Source organism: Cornus florida, unplaced genomic scaffold, assembly GCF_030987335.1.
Source record: "Cornus florida cultivar Cherokee Brave unplaced genomic scaffold, ASM3098733v1 CherokeeBrave_3.0.0_Hap2_Chr04, whole genome shotgun sequence".
Classification (NCBI taxonomy): domain Eukaryota; kingdom Viridiplantae; phylum Streptophyta; class Magnoliopsida; order Cornales; family Cornaceae; genus Cornus; species Cornus florida.
Genome location: NW_026775574.1, coordinates 97038188 through 97061310, shown reverse-complemented (window position 1 = coordinate 97061310; position 23123 = coordinate 97038188). Strand labels below are relative to the sequence as shown.

At 36.1% G+C, this 23123-nt stretch overlaps 1 pseudogene; it reads left to right on the top strand.

Annotated features, from left to right (window-relative positions):
• The first annotated feature begins 9485 nt into the window (after positions 1–9485).
• LOC132304095 (O-fucosyltransferase 30-like) lies at positions 9486–14444 on the top strand (annotated as a pseudogene).
• The last annotated feature ends 8679 nt before the right edge of the window (positions 14445–23123 follow it).

The window sequence follows — 23123 nt, the reverse complement described above, 5'->3', positions numbered from 1 at the left end:
CCAAATTTAGGGTTTGGAGCCCCCAAAGAGTTTCGAACTTCTGTCCAGAATCACACCATTGACCTCGTTCAGAGTCACAGGCAAGTTAATCAACTTAATCTGATCTCTCTTACATGTATGTGTATAATACACACACTCTATTCCCATGTAGAACTTAGAATTTTCATTTGACAAAAAAAATCCCTTTACAAAATATCAAAGATTGGACAATCTTATACACATGAATATAAGATTATTTGTAACCCATGTATTTTTTGAGTTCATCAAACCAATTAAATTAAGATATACATATTCCTAGAACATGAATACACGATGAACTTGCTAAATTAGATAGAATATCACTTACCTGATTCTCAAGCGTGTGAACTGATTGATTGATGAGTCTATATGTAGTTTCCCTTTCTCTTTCCCCAAAATTTTAGAGGAGCTAATAACTCCTAATTACAATTATCTCAAGCTCATATATACCAGGAGTTCTTTCCCTATGTCCAGTTACAAGTTTAAAATATATTTAGTTCTTTATTCTTAGTTAGAATAGTAGACTAATCATTTTAAAATTTTCTTTGAAGTGTTTTTGGTAACCCAAAAAAGCACTTTTAAATGATAGAGATTTTATGTCCTTTTGAATGAAGTTAAAATTTTTAGCGTTTAAAAATTGAGTATAGGTTCTATATTTTAGAGTACTGTTTTTCCTTGGAAATATTTATCCATTTTTATTTTTTGTAAAGATAATTTTTTCATTTCTTTCATAAAGTTTTACAATTACCAAATATGAGAACATCCATTAAGGGGCATTACTGGAAAATTAGTAATAAAAGCGTTTTACACGATATTGTTACTAAACAAATTAAAAAGTGCTCTAATAGTGAAAAATACTTTGTAAAATGCTTTACTGAGCAAAAACCTAACATGCTTTTTATTGACAACAATTTTATGGCAGCTCTATTGATAAAAGTGCTTTACTCATTACAACAGTAACGACAAACAGACCCTTGCGTGTCTGTCAGAGACCGAAGTTCTTGTCTAGTCTCAAAATTAGAACAATTGTTGGGATATCATCTTACCATGCTTTGGAGCATATAATAAGTTCAGAAATTCGTGATAAAGAATGGAGAAAAATAAGAGTAGATAAATAATAATCTTTCCGATGCTTCACACAATTGGTTTCTTAAATTAGTAATACAAGACAACATACTCTGACATGAGGACTTACAAGACACTGTGGATGGGTTGAGACCAATATTTGATGGTGAGGGCCTCAATTTTTTCAAATTTCAGACTATCAGTATATATTAAGCAAGCAAACTAAACTCGTAGAAAAACAAGGTAGTGTTCTTTTGTGTAACGACCCACTCCACCACATGGTATGGTATTATTCGCTTTGTGCCTGAGCCCGCACGGTTTTGCTCTTGGGCTTCACCCCAAAAGGCCTCATACCAATTGGAGGTGACACTCTTACATATAAGCACTTCACCTTTCCTCTACCCAGGCGATATGGGACTGTGCACCCGTAACTCGCCAGTATGGTAGCCTGACAGTGTCTGTCGCACCCGCCCACGGCACACCCGCCCACAAGGTCATCACAATCCATCCCCTTGGAGGCCCGACGTTCCCGTCGGCACACTTCCGGCTGGGTCAGACTCTGATACCATTTATAACGACTCACTCCATTACATGGTATGATATTGTCCGTTTTGGGCCTAAGCCAGCACGGTTTTGCTCTTGGGCTTCACCCCAAAAGGCCTCATACCAATTAGAGATGACACATTTATATATAAGCACTTCACCTTTCCTCTACCCAGGCGATGTGGGACTTGTGCACCCGTAACTCGCTAGTGTTGTAGCCTGACAGTGTCTCTCGCACCCGCCCACGGCACACCCGCCCACAGAGTCATCACAATCCACTTCCCTTGGAGACTCGACGTCCCCGTCGGAACACTTCCGGCTGGGTCAGGCTCTGATACCATTTGTAACGATCCACTCCACCACATAGTATGATATTATCCGCTTTGGGCCTGAGCTTGCACGGTTTTGCTCTTGAATTTCACCCCAAAATGCCTCATACCAATTGAAGATGACACACTTACATATAAGCACTTCACCTTTTCTCTACCCAGGCGATGTGGGACTGGGCGGGTGTGCCGTGGGCGGGTGCGAGAGACACTGTCAGGCTACCACACTAGCGAGTTACGGGTGCACAGTCCCACATCGCCTAGGTAGAGGAAAGGTGAAGTGCTTATATGTAAGTGTATCATCTCCAATTGGTATGAGGCCTTTTGGGGTGAAGCTCAAGAGCAAAACCGTGCGGGCTCAGGCCCAAAGCGGGCAATATCATACCATATGGTGGAGTGGGTCGTTACAAATGGTATCAGAGCCTGACCCAGCCGGAAGTGTGCCAACGAGGACGTCGGGCCTCCGAGGGGGGTGGATTGTGATGACCTTGTGGGTGAGTGTGCCGTGGGCGGGTGTGAGAGACACTGTCAGACTACCACACTGGCGAGTTATGGGTGCACAGTCCCATATCGCCTGGGTAAAGAAAAGGTGAAGTACTTATATGTAAGTGTGTCATCTCCAATTAGTATGAGGCCTTTTGGGGTGAAGCTCAAGAGCAAAACTATGCGAGCTCAGGCCCAAGCGGACAATATCATACCATGTGGTGGAGTGGGTCATTACATTTTGGGTAAATAAAATACTAAGGGTAGTGTTATTTGAACCCCAACCTTGAACACAGGATACCAGTCGGGTTTACCAGCTGGAACAACAGGATGTTGCTTAATTTGCTACTGTTATGCAGGGAGTATATCTATAGTGTGCCTCTCAGGAGCATGCAATATATTGTGAATGTAGGCCATGATTCTCTGGTGGAGCCAATTCCACAGCATTTGAAGTTGTTGGCTCAGCAATTCGCTTGCTGAAAACAAGATATAAAGAAAGTATAGAACCGGCCTAATGGAGTCTGCAAAGAGAATTGATTTCAGAGATACCACTGCCAGGGAACCAAACAGCACCATACTACGACGAAGAACAAGGGCATAAGTTGGATTCGTAGAAGAAAATCTCAGCCTAGCATCGTATGCCAAGCAGTATATGAGCAAACTAACAATGCTGACCCGTATGCTTTTGGGGTGTGTTTCAAATGGAGATTTATCCTTTCCTTGGTACATCAATTCGAGATAGTTGATGGTAATTGGAACAATGAAGACGAGAATAGCATGGCGAGTAGTGGGCATACACGGTCCTTCAGAGAAGTAGTATCTCGGGGCATTAAATGCCACATTGAACTTTCCAGTGAAATTCCTCTGTATGCAGGGCAGAGAGTGGAATGTTGTTGCAGTATTGGCCATAGGATTTTGATCACAAATCTGAAGAAAATATTTGAGTTAGCACAATGTAACTATCATGAAAATGAAATGAAATGTCAGTAAACTTAGAAGAGAAGTGAATGTATATACATATTACCAGTTCTCTTGAATTAGAGTTGAATTTCAATGTGTATTAGAACAAGTTTATATAGAGACGATGGTTTGAGGAAAGTGTTGGGTAGTTTCTTAGCCTTAAAGTCGTACAGTTAGAAAATGTTCTGAACGGTTCAAATGCTATTAGAATCTGGACTTGCATTTTTAGTGCAAAGTGAAAAAGTAGTGCTTAGATTGCACTTTTGCAGTTGGGATTGATTCATAACTTTATATGGGACCTCGGTGGACTCTTTTGAGTCTTGATCCCATTGTTGCAAACGAATTGCAACAATGAGTTTTCATTGGATTATCGGAAAAAACAAATGGTTCCATTATTGAAATTAAAATACCAAATGGGAATCTAGCTAAGAAAGTGAATGTATATACATTTGGTTTGCAAAGTCACTTACCAAATCAATTTGTGATCTGCAAATTCAATGATTAATCTCCCCCCACAAAGTCGATGTCCACTCTCAAGTCTCAACCTTTTCCATCCGGAATCTCTTAAGAAAATTAAAACTGGAGAGTTCACATTAACACTTTGAGCATGACCCAAATCCACGAGAAGACATATTTTTCTCCAACTCAATACATTTGTTTTGTAGATTTTTGGGATAGTTTAGTGTCTTTGACCTCACATCTTGGGGGTTGAGAGTTTGAATCTTCTTGAGGCCACCTTCTAGAACTTTTCCCAAGTAACTTTGAAAGGGAATCTAGTTAAAATTCCTGAACCGAACATGGTGGCTGATGACAATGTTAAGGAGTCTGAATATGTCTCGTAGACAACATTTAATGGTGAGATAGGGTATGGACTCTCACCCTCTTCGGCACCCCTTCTTAGGGTACTTGGGGCCAATCCCTCATTGAGGACCTGTCTCTAGATTATATTTCGAGTGGCCATGATTCACTTGTCGTTACTAAGAGAATCTTCTAAGTTTATTTTCTTATGTTTATTGATATTCCTTAGCGGATTTCGACTTTCATTACCATTGTCCTACTGTTTTAATCAACCAACACCCTTTGTGAGTTCTAAGTTACGTTTCGGCATGTGGGGTGGTGTTTGGTTTGCACAGGCTCAGCAAGTTTGGTTCCCGTGTTGCATACCTAGTGACGGAAATCGATTACCTCATTGTCCCTTTTTCGCTTTATGCCATCAAGTGGCATGAGGTGAGTGTCATGTCAAGCAGGACAGAGAATTATATGAGTCTAGTGGTGAATTATGAAGTGCTCAAAGAAATTCAACATTACCATCTTCCACAAAAATGTAATAATAATAAATAAATAAAATAAATCAAGAAACAAATCATACAAGAAGTAATTTGAAAAAGGTTGAAGTAGCAAAATTTTTTTTTTTGGACCAAAAAAAAAAAAGAAAAACACTCCTAGTGGAGAAGGACCACCCAAGGATAAGAGACGTGGGGATAAAAAGAGCTACCAAAAAAAAAAAAGAAAAACACTCCTAGTGGAGAAGGACCACCCAAGGATAAGAGACGTGGGGATAAAAAGAGCTACCAATAATTAAACTAATTAACATATCATTCTCCCTCCGTGAAAACTTTACTGTTTGTTTGATGAGAAATGGGAAAGGAAAAGGGAAAGAAAAAGAAATAAAGATCACCAAAAAAACATCATTACACGTTTTTGCCATGCCCCCCACCTCGGAATTTGCAGGCACATTACAATTCGACTCCACGTAGGTTTGATTGTGAAAGATACCATCAATTCAGAGGTAACTTTTTTAGAATATTCTTCTTCTACTCAAGTGTGTAATAGGAACCAATTTCATAAATTCTAATAGAAGCCTTGACTAGAAATAGCATAGGTTTTAAGTATTTCAATAGTTAATCTAGAAAAAACACAATTTGTATGCTTCGAATCTAACATCTTAACTTAAGTCACGTATAGTTGAAGCAGGAATATAAGCGAGAGTGAGAATACGTTCAAAGCGTGAGAGTGATGTCTATTAACAAAAATTGTGTGACTTAGATCTTAACTTGTCAGGATAGATTTTCTTCCTTGCACTTAAATTATATTCCAGTTCACCTGGTTTTCAATATACGAAATATTATATTAAAACAAATTATTAATATGTTTGATAGCACCGGATAAATACTTTAAGTTTAATATTTTAAAAAATTTAGTCCAAACCATCTTGAATTTGAATTTAGAGAAATTTTTAATACTCTCAGATTCAAAACGTTAGTTCAATACTTCCAAACACAATGATATAAATTATAACGTATTATTTCGTGTTTTATCGTTTTAATTTTATTGTTGAAATGATAAACAATTATGTTAAAACATGATTAACGAGTGTTAAAAATCCTTGCATGAAGTTACAACAGGGATGCAAGTAGACGATCCATACATCAATTTTCTTTCCATTTTCATTATTTTCTCAGCAGCCAAACAGGAGAAGAGCAAGGAAAAAAACAAAAAACAATGAGAGTAGACTTTAGAAGCTACTGAACTCGGTCGGTCCAACCCCTAGCCAACCCAAAATGTATATCAATGTATGTAATCATTATACAACACCAAAGAGAGGGAAACTTTCAATTTCAATAGAAACGACAAACAAGTGAAAAAAAATTAAAATCAATGTAGAACTTTATAATTTGAATTAAATTCTTTTTATATTTTGTTAATTTGAATTAAATTTTAATTTTATTAGGTAATTTTGAGTGTTATAGAATTTATATCAATTAATAAATAAATACTAAAACACTGAAACACTTTGCACACTTAATAATACACTTTGCACACTTAATAATAGCATAGATATATACTCCTCCCAATCTCTCCCCCCACCCTAATCTTTCTCTCTCCTCATCTTCATCTCCTACAGGTACTTTTCCAATTCTCCCCTCCCCATTTCAAGGAATTCCCAGCCAGCCCAATTCTCCCAATGTAGGTCACTGCAAACCCTAGGAGAGAAGTTTCTCTGGTACGCCCCCACACAGTGGATTCAGCGACCAGTTGTCCAAGTTCAAGAACGCTCTTTTGATGGCCGCGATACTCAGTCGAACCCTAATTGTCCCTCCGATTCTGGATCGCCACTCGGTTGCTCTCGGCAGTTGCCCCAAATTTAGGGTTTGGAGCCCCCAAAGAGTTTCGAACTTCTGTCCAGAATCACACCATTGACCTCGTTCAGAGTCACAGGCAAGTTAATCAACTTAATCTGATCTCTCTTGCATGTATGTGTATAATACACACTCTCTATTCCCATGTAGAACTTAAAATTTTCAGTTGAAAAAAAAAATCCCTTAACAAAAAATCAAAGATTGGATTTTGACGCAATCCCTAGAACTGTTAATTAAACTAGCAAACCAACAACAATGCATTCAAAGAGCCCAATGAATGTATATGAGTTGGCTGGCTTGTCAAAGTTATGCAGTCTAAAGGTTAATTGCTGCTTTGATGTTTAGGATAGCTCAGTGCTGATGGGATTTCCTGTTAAAAACTTAATACACGACAATAATGCGTAGTCTAATTATCGAAAAAAATAATGCGTAGTCTGGTTCGAGTTCAGTATTAGTTTTCTTTGTTTGATCGTCTTAATAAGCTGGTTTTCTTCAGGAATAATGAATCAGTGTCCTCCTTACCTACTTACTGAAAAAAATGTGTAGTTGGAAATTATTCAAATCTTGTCAAGTTATATCTTTCTTCGGTTTGTTGTGTCTTCTGCTTTAAACTGAATTATGCTATAAATTATGTTGTGATCATTTAAGCATTAACAAATCCTATGAATAGGTTCGCAGAAGATTTCAGTAGTTCCATGTCTAGAAGTCTATTATAACCTACAAATGTTGAATTTTCTATATTTGAGGAAGGAATTAATGAACAACCACTATATATTTATCCTTGGACGAGCAATGATTAGGCGATTTTTTTCTTTTTGGTTTTCATGCTGCTTATTTGTCTCTGATGCCCAAAAAATTGGGCAGTAAGAGCTTGTTTGTTCAGGTGAACAGTCAGCCTTTGTCTATTCTCGAAGAACTTCTGAAGAGAACGAAGCTTTCGTGGGGAGATATCTTCATTTTTTTTCCCCGGATTATATAAAACTCCTTGATCAAAAGCTTTGTTACGATGAATTTGGTGCAGCATATGTGCTGCCGGTTGAGTTATCAAGTCTATTTTGGGGATAGTGATTTACTTTTGGGATTTGTGGTTACACTCACCACTTTCGAACGGTTTAGTACCTCAGTCGGAGACTGAATTTCTTGGCTAGCCTGAAATTCAGAACAGTTGGCATATCATCCTTGCCATGCTTTGGTGCATGTAAAAAGTTCAGAAATTTTCATGACAAAGAATGGGAGAAAAAGAAAAGAGAAGATGAATAATAATCTTTCTGATGCTTCACACAGTTGACCTCCCAAACTAGTCATACCACCCAACACAGTCTTTGACACGGGGACTTACAGGACTCTGAACATTGGTTGAGACCACATTTGATGGTCACTTTTATTTTTCTTCTTTATTCGTAATCTAAGTATCAGGATGTATTAACCAAGCAAACTGAACTATCTGGAATACAGGGTAGTTTTCCTTTTTTTATTCTTCTTTATTTTTGGGGTATATAAACACAGGGTAGTGTTGTTTGAATACCTTGAACTCAGGACACTGTTTGCGATACCATCTTGCTTAATTTCCTTGTGTTATACAGGGAGTATATCTATAGTGTGCCTTTCAGGAGCATGCCATCTATGGTGAAGTTTGGCCCGGATCTGTTGGTGGAGCCAATTCCAAAGCATTTGAAGTTGTCGGTTCAGCAATTCACTCACTGAAAACAAGATGTAAAGCAAGTATAGAACCGGCCTAATGGAGCCTGGCAAGAGAATTGATGCCAGAGATACCACTGCCAGCGCACCAAACAGCACCATACCACGACGAAGAACAAGGGCATGAGTTGGATGAGTAGAACAACATCTCAGCTTAGCATCGTATGCCAAGCAATATATGAGCAAACTAACAATGGTGACCAGCATGGTTTTTGGGTGCGTTTCAAATGGAGTTTTCCCCTTTCCTTGGTACATCAATTCGAGAAAGTTGATGGTAATCGGAACAATGAATCCGAGAATGGCATGTCGACTAGTGGGCATGGACGGTCCTTCGGAGAAGTATCTCCCGGTGATGAATGCTACATTTAACTGTCCAGTGAAGTTCATTCGTATGCAGGGCATGGAGAGGAATGTTCTTGCAGTATCGGCCATAAGATTTTGATTACAAATCTGAAGATAATACTTAAGTTAGCACAGGATATGAATCATGAATATATAAAGTAAACTAAGAAAGAAGAGTGAATGTTGAATGAGCTACCAATGTCTATAATTATTATTTATTTTTGTCTGGTTGGAGAGGGTTGAATACCAATCTCTAAAACAAGCTTTTGTAATTTAGATGGAAACTAAGTTTTATTTTATTTATTTTATTTATTATCTTTTTAAAGCGACATCTACAGTATATTACCCCTTAAAAGGTTTGGTGAATCAGACGTGTGAATGTCATTTTGATTCCTGTTTTCATGTCTGCAACAATATCAGTGCAACAAGAATATTCGAACGAACTTCGATCAAGCTTCAAGCACTGTTTTTGCATTAAAAATTGACGAGTCCATACTCTTAAACCATTTGAACTCTTTTGAATATTTTATTCCGTACATTTTAAAGCTTAGAAATTACCTGTGACTTTCCTCTGATCAAAACAATAAATATGACTTGATATTAATTGATAATATTTTGTTTATTACATTTATAATGGTTCTCGATGAAATTTTATAATTAAGAAAGATTTTCATAAAAATTAGGAGAAAAAGAATGTATATTTTAAACACTAACTATGCAATACAAAACGAATTCAAATGTGTGTGTATTATAATGTACTCCTCATTCATTATGGTGAATGTTACTAATAATTTTTTAATAAGTAAAATTAACATTTATTTTCTTTCCTTTTTCATTGACAATCTTAAGATTGTAGACATCTATTTTCTTTTCTTTACTAAATATGCAATTTAGGAACATTTGTTTTCCTTCCGCTGTAATTTCTCGGCAACCAAACAAGAGGGCTAGACTTGCAACAAATTTCTAGGCAACCGAACAGAACATTAGGCTTTTAAAAATGCTGAACCCACCCAGCCCAAAATGTATACCAATCAATGTATGTTTCGCGGTTTCGCTATAAAACACCAAAGGAGAGAAATGGAAGGTTTCAGCTTCAACAGAAGCGACCAGTGGAAGAAGAGACCCTCCCAATATCTCTCCTCACCCTCCTATTCCCTCTCTCCTCTTCTTCATCTCCTACAGGCACTTTTCCAATTATCTCCTCCCCAAGGAATTCCCAACCAGCCCAATTCCCCCAATGCAGGTCACAGCAAACCCTAGGAGAGAAGTTCCTCTGGTACGCCCCCACACTGTGGGTTCAGCAACTAGTTTTCCGAGTTCAAGAACGCTCTTTTGATGGCCGCGATACTCAATCGATCCCTAATTGTCCCTCCGATTCTGGATTACCATGCGGTTGCTCTCGGCAGTTGCTCCAAATTTAGGTTTTGAGCCCCCAAAGAGCTTCGATTTTCTGTCTGGAATCACATCATTGAGCTCGTTCAGAGTCACAGGCAAGTAAATTTCGGTTCCTTTACATGTAAGCCGTTATATATACACACACACTTGGATAGAACTTACAAAATTTAAAAGATAGGATCTTTGATGTGATTTTAACCTTCTAATTTTCATGCCAAAACAAACACTCACTTGGATAGAACTGTTAATTCTGCATTATTTGGTTCTCATTACAATTGGGTCTTCTTTAGTTTTCATGTCTGTAGTAGCATTTCTCTCAGGGTATCTTATTTCTTGGGTAGAATAATTGAATTTCTTAATAATTCTACTGTAGAAAAATGAATTTCTTAATAATTCTACATTTTAAAATTTGTTTGAATTGTCTCTATTTATCATAAAGATATCACTAGATTATTCTTTTTTCCACATCAAAGCTTGATTTAGGGCCATGCACGTACATATCCATGGCTGACATAATTGATTTTTCATCACTAGTGTCTGATTCTGCCGTTTGGGTAATTAATTTTAAGGTCTTTGTATCTACCTGGTGCGGGGTGAACATGGACTTTGCTTGCTTTAATGACTCAAAACATTCAATACTCTTTGTTTGACGCCCTAAAGCTATGCGTGTCTCTACTATCTGTGTACAATGGTAATTAAATAATTGTTTATATGCTTTAGATTAAGATTGCAAAACAACAGTTTGGACATGCCAAACAATTGGTGAAAATGGGTTACCAGACTCATTCCAACCTGATGAACAAGAAAAAGAAAATTTCATACTTTAGGAGACGTCGAGATGTATACAAGTCCCTGACCTCATTCCATATCTGAATTGGCCACTGTCTTGGCATTTGGAACATGTAAGGGTTCTGAGCTTTATGTTGATATCCATGAAGCTCCAACAGATTAACGAATACAATCTCTGATTGAGAATGTTGAATTTCTTCCATTTGCCCCCTGAAATCATAAGAGCAGGGAAGGAGTTTGCTTAGAGGATGTCGATCTAATGAGGGCAAGGAAACATATTCCCCCCACCCCCTTTTTTTTTCTTTCTTTTGAGCAGCTTTATGTGGTAAATTTCGTGGTTTTGGCAGGAACCAGAAACACCTATTGCTTATTAACTTAAGTTTTTTCTAACGCCACCATGAGTTCACTTTTTGTGCATCTATTGGCTGCTTAGAACAGAATTACCATTATGATTAGATTTCCTAGTTCATCTCGCTGAAAAAATTATTTTTTGTGATACATCCATTGTTTTTTTTTGTACTGTGCTTGTTTGCCTTTTGGCTTGCAAATGCTTGGCAGAGGTGATTGGAGAGGAATAGCACACAATTATGTGATATAAAAAATGCCCACACATGTGGCCTGCCATGCCCAGAAATATTTCCTCAGGCAAAGCAACATTTCATGGAGGAAGAGACAATCTAGCCTGTTTGATATTGTGACAGATGGAAGTAGTATATTTCTCTCTATACACAGATTCATGATACAGGCACCTAACCATGCAGACATATATACTTTGTGGTAACTAATACTTACATCTTTAATGAAGATTCTCTATAGTTTTGGATGCCAGAATTGTTGCTTCTATGAGATTTTCCAATCACCATTCATACATGTAGAAAGAATTTCTGACATGATCATGCGAATGAAACGTGATATAAATGCAAGAGGATTGGCTGTCTGTTACTGGCCCTTGGTACCTAAAAAAAAAAAAGAGGTTATGTTGGATGATTTGGGTTTATTGTTTTTGAGACACATGTAAATAATAATATTTGTCCTTTTATTGTTAACTAATTATATTTTACTTGACCTGCCAAAATGACTTCTTCTTCCTTGCGGTTCCAATGTACATCTCATGTGTATAATTCTATTGTTTAAAGCCTTTAGGAGAGAAGTAGTTTCTTTCTGAAATAACATACTAAGATCTCTGTGATTAAGTTGCTGCATTAGATCCATGCAAATTTGGCATTTTGTAAGTAACTTTTTCTTTTCTTTTTTATTATTATTTTTTTCCTCCTCATTATTTATTGCTTATATATCCTTGTTTTTAATTTCTTGCATTTCTGCAGTTAGTCGACTCACCAATTGCTCCTACTGCTTTGGATGAAGAATTTCAATCAATGGATTTTGTCAAGTCCAGTGATGGGGAATTTGTCCTTCTAAAGCCAGGTAGCTTAAGCTAAACATACTGGTACCCTGTTGTAATAATTTCCTGTTTATGTCTCTCCCATCTTCTTGCTTTCTTTTCCATTTTGGTAAGGATACAATATGTTGCCAGCTAAAACGGAAAACTCATGAGGTGTTTAAACCAACAGCAATGCATTCAAAGAGCCCAATCAATGTAGATGACTTGGTTGGCTTGTCAAAGTTGATCTTGTTAATTTCTTGGCAAGGCAAGGTCCTCCTATCTTCTCTCTTAGAAACTTCTCAAGCGCTTTACTAGGCAGACTGCTTTCCATGCAACTGCATCTAGCCCATCTATGCAGTCTAAAGGTTAAGTGCTGCCTTGATGTTTAGGATTAGCTAAGTGGTGAACTGGTGATGGGCTCTAGGGATTTCCTGTTAATACATGACAATAATACTCAGTATTAGTTTTCTTTGTTGAATCTTCTTAATAAGCTGGTTTTTTCAAGAATCATTGACTTAATGTCCTCCTGACCTACTTACTGAAAGAAAATGTCAGTTCTTACCTTGTAGTTTGTGGCAATTTCTGTCAGAAACTAATCAAATTTTCAACATTTTGTGTCAAGTTATATCTTTCGTCAGTTTGTTATGTCTTCTGCTTTAGACAGAATTATTCTGTATTATGCTGTGGTCATTTAAGCATTAACAAATCCCATGTTTCTTTTCACAGAAGATATCAGTTGTTCCATGTCTAGAAAATTTTTATTATAACCTGCAAATGTATAATTTTTCTATATTTCAGGAAGGAATGAAGAACCACTAAATATTTATCCTTGGACAGGCACTGATTAGTTTGTCTGTTCAGCTGAACATTCAACCTGTGTCTATTGTCAAAAGACTGAACTAATCTTTCATGGGGAAATATCTTCATTTTTCCCCAAGATTATATAAAACTCCATGAGTAAAATCTTTGTTATGATGAATTTGGTGATGCGTATATACTGCAGCTTGAGTTATGAAGTCTTGTCTAAATAACTAAAATTGGAGACCTACTGATGAATTCAGAATGATTTAGTGCCTCAGTCGGAGACCGAATTTGTTGCCTAGCCTCAAGTTCAGAACAGTTGTTGGGATATCATCTTACCATGCTTTGGGTGGATGTAAAAAATTCAGAAATTTTCATGACAAAGAAATAATGGGAGAAGGAGAAAAAGAAGATAGATAATAATCTTTCTGATGCTTTACACGGTTAAGCATACCACTCTAGTCATACCAGACAACACACTCTTTGACACGGGGACTTACAAGACTCTGTAGATTGGTTGAGGACTTGAGAACAACATTTGATGGTCAGGGCCTCCTTAGTTTGTGGCGGTGTTGTTTTTCTTTTACCCTTTTTTTTTTTTACTAAACTCTCAGGAATGCAGGTAGTGTGTATATATATTATATATTTATACAGGGAGTATATATCTAGTGTGCCTTTCAGGAACATGCCATCTATGATGAAGTTTGGCCATGATTTTCTGGTGGAGCCAATTCCACAGCATTTGAAGTTTTGCGTTCAGCAATTCGCTTACTGAAAACAAGACGTAAAGCAAGTATAGAACCGGCCTAATGGAGTCTGCAAAGAGGACTGATGCCAGAGAAACCACTGCTAGCGAGCCAAACAACACCATACCACGACGAAGAACAAGGGCATAAGTTGGATGAGTAGAAGGAAATCTCAGCTTAGCATAGTATGCCAAGCAGTATATGAGCAAACTAAAAATGCTGACCCGTATGCTTTTGGGATGTGTTTCAAATGGAGATTTACTCTTTCCTTGGTACATCAATTCGAGAAAGTTGATGGTAATTGGAACCATGAAGGCGAGAATGGCATGGCGAGTCTGGCGACTAGTGGGCATACATGGTCCTTCAGAGAAGTGGTAGTAGTTTCTCGGGGCAATACATGCCACATTGAACTGTCCAATGAAATTTATTTGTATGCTGGGCATAGAGAGAAATGTTGTTGGAGTATCGGCCATGAAATTTTGATCACAAATCTACAGATAAATACTTGAAGAGTTAGCACGGTATAGCAACCATGAAGATAAAAGGAAATGTGCAGTAAACTAAGAAGCTAGAGAAGTGAATGTATATATTACCAGTCCTCTTGAATTAGAGTTGATTTTCAATGTGTATTGAAACAAGTTTATATATTGACGATGGTTTGAGGAAAGTGTTGGGTAATTTCTTAGCTTAAAAGTGGTACAGTAAGAAAAATATTGTGTGAATGGTTCAAATGCTATTAGAATATGGACTTGCATTTTTAGTGCAAAGTGAAAGATTAGTGCTTTGGGAATGATTTAATAATTTATCTGGGATCTGGGTGGACTCCTTTGAGTCTTGACCCAATTGTTGATAACGAAATTGCAAAATGGGTTTTCACTGGATTATCGGAAAAAACAAAAATAGCAAAATGGGTTATCTTGATTTGCAAAGTCACTCACCAAATCAATTTATGGTGTGCAAATTTCAATAAATTAAAACTTATAGAGTTGTCACATTAACACTTTAAGCATGATCCAAATTCAGAAGAAGATTTATTGGGTATGGAAATTTTTTAAATTTATTTGTCATAGTAATGTTTAACATTCTTTAACAATTTACAGGTGTTTAAGAATTAAGATCACACCAATGGGGCCCCTGTCAACTTTTTGAATAGGCACACCTATGGTAATCCAAAGGAAGATTATGGTGTCAACTTTTTGAATAGAAATTTAACTTAAAAAAATGCAAAGGAAGGTTATGGTGTCAACTTTTTGAATAGAAATTTACCTTTTTAAAAAATAAAAAATAAAAAACTTTTTGAATAGGCACACACACTATGATGAGATGGAAATTGTAACCGTTTTCAAAGAAAAGATCATGGTATCCAGACAACTTTCTAAATAGGCACACATATTATGATGAGACAGTATAACACGTTATTAGTTATTAGCATGCCCAATAAATGAAAATGCATAATAGTAATTTGTTGAGAGTAACTTTTATACATAGTTTATGATACATTAAGTTACACAATTCTTGTAATGGGAGTGTTGCTCTCGTGCCGAATCTCATTAATGTAATTTATATTTTGTCATTTTCATGTTCTTGCATCTGTTTTATGTGACTTAGGTAAGACCAATTTTATTAAATGCTGTATTTTATTTGGATGAACACATTAATGACGTGTTATTACGCACGCGTGTGTATATTATTGACAATAACACATTCAGATAAATTTTTTGTCCACATTCGGTTTCAAACTCCTCCCCTCCTCTTTAAGGATAGGGAGATTATGCCATTAGACTAGATGCCATTTGATCCCTCCGTCTTATATTGTTGTTCAATTTTTTTAATTTATTATTATTATTTTTTGTATAAGAATGGTTTAATGAGGTCATACAAAAATGCATTCTCCCCTTTTTAAATTAGTTGTCATGTCAACTTTAAATATGTATATTATAAATTTGATGGGATTTTTGAATAGTTAAAGCATGGAAAGATTTGCATTTACTTTACTTCAACTAAGGTACAAATATTTTGGGACAAACTAAAAAGAAGATATGTTAAGATGAAAAAATATGTACTACTCCAGGGATAACAGACACTAACATGCTTTTATCCAAACATCTCGCTTACCTTGACAATATTATATTGTATTGAGTTTTGAAGAAATTATTAAATGATTTTGAATCATTTGATATTTAATGAATTAGTTCAATTATTTTAAATTTTTTTTATAATATATTAATACATTCTTATAAGACTTTTTTTTCAGTTGAGTCTGAATTGAATTAATTCATCAAGTATTAATAATGAAAGATCAATTAATAATTTCTTATCCAAATGACTAAATTATTTAATATCACACGCTAAAACCTTTTTTTTTTTTTTTTATAGTTCTATCAGTGCCATGGCCCACCTAGAAATTTGGGGACAGATTACAATTTGATTCCACATAAATCATGCACGCTTAATTATGAAAAAATCATTTCGGGGTAACTTTTGAGAATATTCTTGTTGTACAAAAATGACCAAAGTACAGCACTGAGAATATTCTTCTTTTTAAAATCCTTTTCTCCTGTTGAGATTCCTCCACTTTTGCTAGCATGATGGCAAAAAACAAAAACCAACACGTGGAAAAGATAACCCTTCTCTCGCACATTCTTACTCAGTTCAAATGCTTATCATAACTTAAAATTTTACTTTGTCACAATATTAAATTATTTTAAAATTATGTCATTCTTTTAGTAATCATGATGACGTGAAACGCAGTCATTTCAGAACACCGGATTCCTCTCCACTGTGCACCACTAGCTAGGTGCCACCTGCAACTGTGGGCAATTTACCGGCACACACCCTCTTTCATTTGTGGTTTCAGATTTAATTAATGTTGTAAAAGGAAATTGTGTATACGTGAGTGACGTGACTCAAAAGATATCTGTATGTATCATTTATCTTAGGGTTTTGATTTTATGGGAGGGCAATTCCAAAACATCTCTTATTTAAATTCATTTATTTCAATAAGAAAATGTCTCTCCAATTCACTGGCTTCGCGAATTGTATCACAAGTGGATGATTGAGAAAACAGATTTTTGGTCGCAATAAAAAATTTAGGGTTAAGGCTATACTAAATGATTTTTACACTACTTTGAATTGTCAGACCTACTATTTGATATCAAAATGATGCTTTTATTTGTCACTGTTAAAATAATAATAATAATAATTAAAATAACATTTTTAACTAGTCATTCAAAATTTTAAATTTGCAACACTTTTTACCAAACATATTTTCGTTTTTGCTTGTAAAAATCTTCTAACAAATTTACGTTACCAAATAAGTTTCGAAATAGTATTCAACACACTGTAAAACAGAAACATTACTTCTACTTTGAATTAAAGCAAAAGCATAAAGTAACTATGGTTCCCGAACGGACCCTAAATGTAACGAACAGAAAAAGCCCAATGTTTTGTAGTGTCGGGTTGTCACATGGTGAGTCCCACACTAAGTTCTACAGTCCTTCTCAACAGATGTCGATGTTACGCTCTAAGCACGCTCTTGCTCTCACGATTCGTGCGCGCTCTCACTCAAATTCTCACTACATATGACTTAATTCTGCCGCTCTCACGCTCACACTCTCTCTCCCGTTCTCGAATTCGCTCTCGCTCCCACTCTGACTTTATGTAACTTAGGTCCCACACCAATTTTAACTGATGAGATCCCACATTTCCAATTCTCTCCTCACACTTTCGTGGAATTCCCAACTTGCCCAAATTCCCTCAATACGGGTCACAGCGAACCCTGGGAGAGAAGTTTCTCTGGTACACCCCCACACAGTGGAGTTCCACAACCAATTGTCCAAGTTCAAGAACGTTATTTTGATGGATGGCTGTGATACTCGATCAAACCCATTCTGGATCACCAATCACCATGGGGTGGCTCTTTATAGTTGCCCCAAATTTAGGGTTTGAGCCCCAAAGAGCTTCGATTTCTGCTAGAATAGGGACGGACCTAGTAACAACCCCCCACCCCCCCCCCCCCCCCCCCCCAAATTTTTAATTTTTTACTAATATACCTTGCTATTTTTTATTTTTTTTTTCAATATATACCCCTAAAATATTTCTAATGCCCCCCTGAAATTATTATAAAATTTCAGTCTTGCCCCCACTTACCTAAAGTTCTAGGTTCGCCCTGGTTTGGAATCACATCATTGAGCTCGTTCAGAGTCGCTGGCAAGTTAATCTGATCTCTCTTACACGAATGTGTATAATGTATAGTATATATATATATACACACACACACATAAATATTTTTATTCCCTTAAAGAACTTAAAATTTTCAAAGACTTGATTTTTGTGTGATTAGAACCTTCTAATTTTCTGCTAAAACACGCAATCACTTGGATAGAACCGTTAATTAAGCTAAAAAGGAAACTCGTGAGGTGTTTAAACCAACAGCAATGCATCTTTTTTTTTTTTTTTGGGGGGTAAATAGCAATGCATTTTTTTTAAACAGCCCAATCAATGTATATGATGAGTTGGTTGGCTTGTCAAAGTTAAGCTTGTTAATTTCTTGACAAGGCAGGGTTCTTTCTCTCTCACACGCGCATTAACAAATCCTATCTTTAGTTTCACTGAAGATTTCAATAGTTCCATGTCTAGAAGTCTTTCTATAATAACCTACAAATGTAGAATTTTTCTATATATATATATATATATATATATATTTTGATAAGTGTAGAATTTTTCTATATTTGAGAAAGGAATGAACAACCACTATATATTCATCCTTGTACGAGCACTGATTAGGCAAAAATTTTCCTTCTGGTTTTCATGAAATTGGGTAGTAAGAGCTTGTCTATTCAGGTGAACATTCAGCCTATGCCTATTGTTAAAGAACTTATGAAGATAACTTTCTTTTCCTTGGGAGGTATCTTCATATTTTTTTTTTCCGAACCGTGACCAAAAAAACTTTGTTATGATGAATTTGATGCATCATATAGACAGCAGCTTGAGTTACAAAGTCTTGTCTAAATTTGCTAAATTTTGGGACCTAGTTGCCCAGCCTCAAATTCAGAAACAGTTGGGATATCATCTTGCCATGCTTTTGGTGCATGTAAAAAGTTCAGAAATTTTCATGACAGAGAATGAGAGAAAAAAGAAAGTTCAGAAATTGTGTGGTTGACCTCCCAAACTAGTCATACCACACAACACAGTCCCTGACACCGGGACTTACAGGACTCTGTACATTGGTTGAGACCACATTTGATGGTCAGGGCCTCCTTATTTATTTATTTATTTATTTTTCTTCTTTATTCGAAATCTCAGAGTATCAGTATGTATTAACCAAGCAAACTGAACTCTCCGGAATACAGGGTAGTTTTCCTTTTTTTTTTTTTTTTTTGGGGTATACAAACACAGGGTAGTGTTGTTTGAATCCCAACCTTGAATGCAGGACACAGTCTGTTGCTTAATTTCCTTGTGCTATACAGGGAGTATATCTATAGTGTGCCTTTCAGGAACATGTGACATATGGTGAATTTTGGCCTTGATTCGTTGGTGGATGCCAATTCCACAGCATTTGAAGTTGTCGGTTCAGCAATTCACTCACTGAAAACAATATATAAAGCAAGGATAGAACCAGCCTAATGGAGTCTCCGAAGAGAATTGATGCCATAGATACCCCTGCCAATGAACCGAATAGCACCATACCACGGCGAAGAACAAGGGCATAAGTTGGATGAGTGAAAGAACATCTCAACTTAGCATCGTAGGCCAAGCAATACATGAGCAAACTAACAATGGCGAGGAGCATGTTTTTTGGGTGCTTTTCGAATGGAGTTTCGCCCTTTCCTTGGTACATCAATTCGGGAAAGTTGATGGTAATCGGAACAATGAAGCCGAGAATGGCATGGCGACTAGTGGGCATATGCAGTAGTTCTTCAGAGAAGTAGTACGTATCTCGTGGCCATAAATGCCACATTGAACTGTCCAGTGAAGTTCCTTTGTATTGGGGGCATAGAGAGGAATGTTGTTGCAGTATCGGCCATGAGATTTAGAGCACAAATCTAAAGATAATTCTTGAGTTAGCACAAAGATAAGAATCATGAAGATGAAAGGAAATGAATGTGTGTGTGTGTGTATAGTAAACTAAGAAATAGGAGAAGTGAATGCGTAACTTGTCCTCTTGGATTAGACGATGTAGGCAAAATATTATTGCACGTCAATTGTAGTAGACCACAAGAGAATTTTTACCAAATTGTATTGGATTATATATATATATATATATAGTAAACTAAGAAATAGGAGAAGTGAATGTGTTACCAGTCCTATTGGATTAGACGATGTAGGCAAAATATTATTGCACGTCAATTGTAGTAGACTTACCAAATTGTATTGGATTAGAGTGGTTGGACTGAAGCTTGTATACCAATGAGGCCGATATCTAATAGATGCTTTACAAAATTACAAATGACGGACTACTCTAACTAGCAAAATATGTGTCGAACCTTTCTCCTAAATGCAGCAATATTTAATTCAGGTTAGAAATTACCTATGACTTTCGCTAACCAAGTGGACTCGGCCAGAAATTCATGTGATTTGACGGGGAAGGAAGTGGAAGAATTAAAAAAAAAATTCTGATTCAAATAGTACGTAGTAAATAAAAAAACCTAATATTAATTTATGTATTTATAATTGTTCTTGATGAACATTTATATAAAGTTGGATTTTGTATAAAATTAAAGAGAAAAAAGAATGTGCATTTTAAACAATACAACTACACAAAATAAAACAAATTCAAATGTATGAATATATTATAGTGTACCACGTACACATTTCTTTTTCTTTTTTGCTATATTTTTTTCGTATTAATAATTTTTCAATCAAATTCTTTTTCTCAATACTCTTTGTCAAAAAGGAAAATACGATGTAGCCTGTTTGATATTGTAACAGATGAAGTTCGTATAATTTTATCTATATACAGATTCGTGATATAGGCACTTAACCATGCACCCGTGTATATTTTATATCATGTGTCATATACCTCTCTTTTTTCTTTCTCATGAGCTCGACTCCACATAATTTATGCATGGTTGGTGTTGGAAAATCAAAAAGAAAAAATTACGAATAATCAATCAACTCATTCAGAATACAAACATAGCATACTAGCATAGGTTATAAAAAATAGCATAGGTTACATCCGGAAAAAAATAAAAATTAAATAAATTAAATACAAATATAGGTTTATTTGCAAATTTACCATTTGAAAAGTGTGAATTGATCCTGAGACTACACAATCAATCGCACTTCAAATCAACATATTAACCGGCCAGGATTATAATTTCTTCTTACCTAGTAAGCTCCAGAGTTGATTAATTCCTCTCTTTTCCTGTATCTTCTCAGCAACCAAACAGAAGAGTAAGCTTTCAATGAAATATGAGACTGTCGCAGGAGAGATGACACCGTCCCAAAAAACACTCAAGAGGAGAAATGGAAGGTTTCAACTTCAACAGAAGCCAGCAACAAGTAGAAGAAGATCATTTCGAGAAATTTATTAGAAGCAACAACTTGAACTCTCTCACGGATTCTCTCTCCTCCGCTTCATCTCTTGCAGGCACCTCATTTCGAGAAATCCCAGCCAGCACAATTCCCCCAATGCAGGTCACAGCAAACCCTAGGACAGACGTCCTTTGGTGCAGCACAATTCCCCCAATCGAACCCTAATTGTCCCCCCATTCTGGATCACCGTGCGGTTGTTCTCTGGAGTTGCCCCAAAATTTCTAGGGTTTTGAGCCCCAAAGAGCTTCGATTTTCTGTCTGGAATCACCTCATTGAGCTCGTTCAGAGTCGTTGGCAATTAAATTTAAGCCATATGTGTGTACTTTTATATATAAATCTCTATTGCCTGCTAGAACTTTCAAATTTTCAAAGACCAATCACTTAGATATAATATATATATATATATAATCGGTTTTCTTTCTTTCCTTATTCATTTATTCCTTTTGTTCCATTCTTTCCTCTTTTATATATGTATAATATTTTGGGTTTGATTTACCTCCTTAATTTTTTTTTTTTTTTTGTTAACTTTATCTTATATATATATTGTGTATCAATACAATATAAACATATCAAGAAGTACAAGTAAGAAAAATGTAGTCTTAGTAGCTCTTCATATATGGATGTAGGCCTTAGTACTGAACCATGTATATCATTCTTCTTTTTCTTTTTCTTTTATTTTATTTTATTTTATTATTATTTTTTTTTTCGCGAGATAATTGTGTTATTTTCTTTCTCCATGTTCCTATTTTACATCTAGTACACTAAACTTTAACAGTTTTATTAAAGCAGTATTTCTCTTGGTGTATCTTTGTTCTTGGGTACAATAATTGAATTTCTTAATAATTCTACAGTTTTAGGTTTGTTGGGATTGGCTTTGTTTATCATAAAGATTTCACTAGATTCTTCTTTTTTCCACATCAAAGCTTGATTAAGGAAAATTAATCGAATATTTACTTTTCTTGTGTTTGCGGGTACATATTTATGGCTGATATAATTGATCTTTCATATATCTCTGGTGTCTGCTTCTGCGGTTCGGGTAATTGATTTTAGAGTCTTTGCATCTATGTGTTGCAGGGTGTACATGGACTTTGATTGCTTTAAGGACTCAAACATTCATTATTTTTTCTGTACTGTGCCCGTTTGCCTGTTGAAACATGCGTAATTCCATGGACTTAAAGAGGATAGGATGTTTATACTTGGCTTGCAAATGCTCGGCAGAGGTGATTGGAGAGGAAATGTCCACACATGTGGCCTGCCATGCCCAGAAATATTTCCTCAGGCAAAGCAACATTTCATGGAGGAAAAGACAATCTAGCCTGTTTGATATTGTAACAGATGGAATTAGTATATTTCTCTCTATACACAGATTCATGATACAGGCACCTAACCATGCATACATATATATATATACTTTATGGTAACTAATACTTATATCTTTAATGAAGACTCTCTATAGTTATGGATGGATGCCAGAATTGTTGCTTCTATGAGATAATTTTTTTATGAGATTTTCCAATCACCATCCATACATGTAGAAAGAATTTCTGACTTGATCATGCGAATGAAATGTGATATAAATGCAAGAGGATTGGCTGCCTGTTACCGGCCCTTGGTGCCAAAAAAAAAAAAAAAGATTGAAATATTCTTATAATAATTAATTGTTAAGCGCTCTACGCTAGGAGAATGAAGGACTTCGAGTCAATGCTCGACAGAATGATCCGTCGACCGACCCACAACCCCGAGTGTCCGAACGAAGATCCACCTCTGGCGCTCGGACTCAATAACCCTCCCCTCCAGCAGAGGGTTCCACGGCAACCGTTCGATGAAACATTGGATCGAAATGATGCCCAAAGAACACAGTTTTTCTTTCTCAATTGAGCAATTGAAATAGACTTCC